The 2615-nt window shown below is 45.0% G+C and overlaps 1 protein-coding gene across 1 annotated transcript in view; it reads right to left on the reverse strand.

Annotated features, from left to right (window-relative positions):
* Nucleotides 1-2615, reverse strand: part of LOC101660423 (cytochrome P450 4F3-like) — a 53654-nt gene that overhangs the window by 39611 nt on the left and 11428 nt on the right. The gene's annotated exons all lie outside the window — the stretch shown is intronic.

Genomic DNA, 2615 nt, shown 5'->3' on the forward strand with positions numbered 1-2615 from the left:
ACACATATGTGTGTCTATGAATTTGTTTCTCTAGTCTACCTGAACTAACACACCAACTGAAATGTTTCCACAAGCTGATGAAGAACAGGGAGCACTTATTTGTCTATGCCAGAAATTTAGAAGACAGCTACCTGGCCAAGGGACTGGAAAAGATCCATATTTGCATACACACCAAAGAAAGGTGACCCAAAGGAATGCACAAATTATAGAACAATATCATCGATAGCACATGCAAGCAAAATTTTGCTGATATTCATTCAACAACAGTTGCAGCAATACATTGGCAGGGAGCTGCCAGAACTTCAGGCCAGATTCAGAAGAGGATGTGGAACAAGGGATATGATTGCTGATGTCAGATGGATCTTGGCTGAAAGCAGAGAATACCAGAAAGATGCTTACATGTGTTTTACTGACTATGCAAAGGCCTTTGACTGTTTGAACCATACCAAACTATGGATAACCTTAGAAGAATGGGAATTCCAGAACACCTCATTGTGCTCATTTGGAACCTGTACATGAATCAAGAGGCAGTTGTGGGAATAGAACAAGAGAATATTGCATGCTTTAAAATCAAGAAAGGTTTGGGTACGGATTTCGTCCTCTTGCCATACTTATTCAATCTGCATACTGAGAAAGTAATATGAGAAGAAGACTACATGAAGAGGAACCGAACATCAGGGCTGGAGGAAGGCTTATTAACACTCTATTATGCACGGATGACAAAGCCTTGCTAGGCAAAAGTGAGGAGGACTTGAAGCGCTTGCTGATGGACATCAAAGATTGTACTCTTCAGTATGGATTATAACTCAGAATCAAGAAAACCGGACTCCTCCCTACTGGACCAATAGGTGACATCGTGATAAACGGAGAAAAGATTGAAGTTGTCAAGGATTTTCTCTTGCTTAGATCCACAATCAATGATCAGGGAAGCAGCAGTGAAGAGATCAAACAGTGTATTCCATCGACTAAATCTGCTGCACAAGATCTCATGAAAGTGTCAAAAACAAGGATGTGACTTTGAGGACCAAGGTGCACATGACCCAAGTCGTGATATTGCCAATCTCCTCCTATGCATATGAAATTTGGACAGTGAATAAGGAAGACTGAAGAATCCATTCGTTTTTAAGTGTGGTGCTGGTGAAGAATATTGACAGTATCACAGGCTGTCAAGAAGACAAACAACCTGTCTTGGAAGATGTACAATCGGAACGCTCCTTAGAAACAAGTAGGGCAAGACTTCAACTCATGGAGTTTGGCCAGGTCATCAGAATAAGCCAGTGCATGCTTGGTAAAGTGGAGGGTCAGTAAAAACAAGGAGGACCCTCAACGGATGGATTGACAAGTGGCTGCAACAAGGGGCTCACGTAGAGGAGCAGTGGTGAGGCTGGCACAGGACCGGGCAGGGTTTTGTTCGGTTGCACACAGGGTTGGTATGAGTCAGAAATGACTTGGCAGCACCTTAGCAGCCACATAAGTTACTCCTCAGTCAATGAGGAACAATGAAGCTTCCCCAAAATGACAGCTGAGGTAGTTAGTTTATTGAGCCAACCTGGCCAATAAACACATGTGGGGTTAATTGAAGGGCGGAGAGATAAATGGTTTTCCAGTCTCTTGCTTTGTGATGGTTGGACCAGGGTGCACCTGCCTTAGCCAGTTCCCTGCTTCAGCTGGCAAGGTTCACTTTCTGCAAGACATCCCCGAGGAGAAGCCACATGGACCTACCCCAATGCATCCCTGGGTGCTGGAGCAGCCGTGTGGAGACCCCTGCCAGTGCTGAGATGCTTACACATTCACCGACTCGGCTTTCCTCCTGCAGTCGGCATCATTACGTGTGTTTTGTGAGATGGAGGAGGACTTTGTGGATTGATGTCGGACATATGGGTTAATGTTGGACTTGTGGGTTTGGGCAATACTGGGTTGGGATGTTTGATTAATGTGCACTTAACCTTTATAAAAAAAACAAACTCTCTTTTATACATGAGGTCCTGTGGATTTGTTTCTCTAAAGTATCCAGACTAACACAACAGCCATTGAAACCCCATGAGCAGCGCTACTCTGACGCAGATGGTGCTGCCAAGAGTCAGAATCAACTCAGGGGTTTTGTTTTTATGCTAGTTTGTTTTGCTGGTGCTTTGTTTTATTTGGTGTTTGTCAGGCTAACAAAGTAAGTAGCCCATTCTCCTCTTCTTCTCTCCTGCTTGGGCTTTGCCCTTGACCTAAAGCACTTCCTCTTGTTGTTGTTGATGTTGTTAGGTGCCACTGATTCAGTCTCAGCGCATAGCAACCTTCTGCACAACAGCGCTTGGCACTGCCGGTCGCTCCTGCATCACCCTCCCAGCTGTTCCTATGCTCGAGTCCACTGGGACAGCCACCACGTCAATCCATCTCCTTGAGGGTCTTCCTCTTTTCACTGCCCTTCTCCAGGGACCGGTGTCTCCTGACATGCCAAAGTTTATAAGAAGTCTTACCACTTTCTAATTGTAGCTAAAGAGTTTCTCAAGCTCATTCAAGTTCTCAGATGAAGCACCTGCTCCAGCCCACCCTGAGGCTGGCTTCTCTCTCTCAACCATAGTCCTATTAATGTAAGCTAAGACTTCCCTGGCCTGAGACTATAG

The sequence above is a fragment of the Echinops telfairi genome, unplaced genomic scaffold (genome assembly GCF_000313985.2).
Source record: "Echinops telfairi isolate 266 unplaced genomic scaffold, ASM31398v2 ScPeMD7_30;HRSCAF=105, whole genome shotgun sequence".
In the NCBI taxonomy this organism is placed as follows: Eukaryota; Metazoa; Chordata; class Mammalia; order Afrosoricida; family Tenrecidae; genus Echinops; species Echinops telfairi.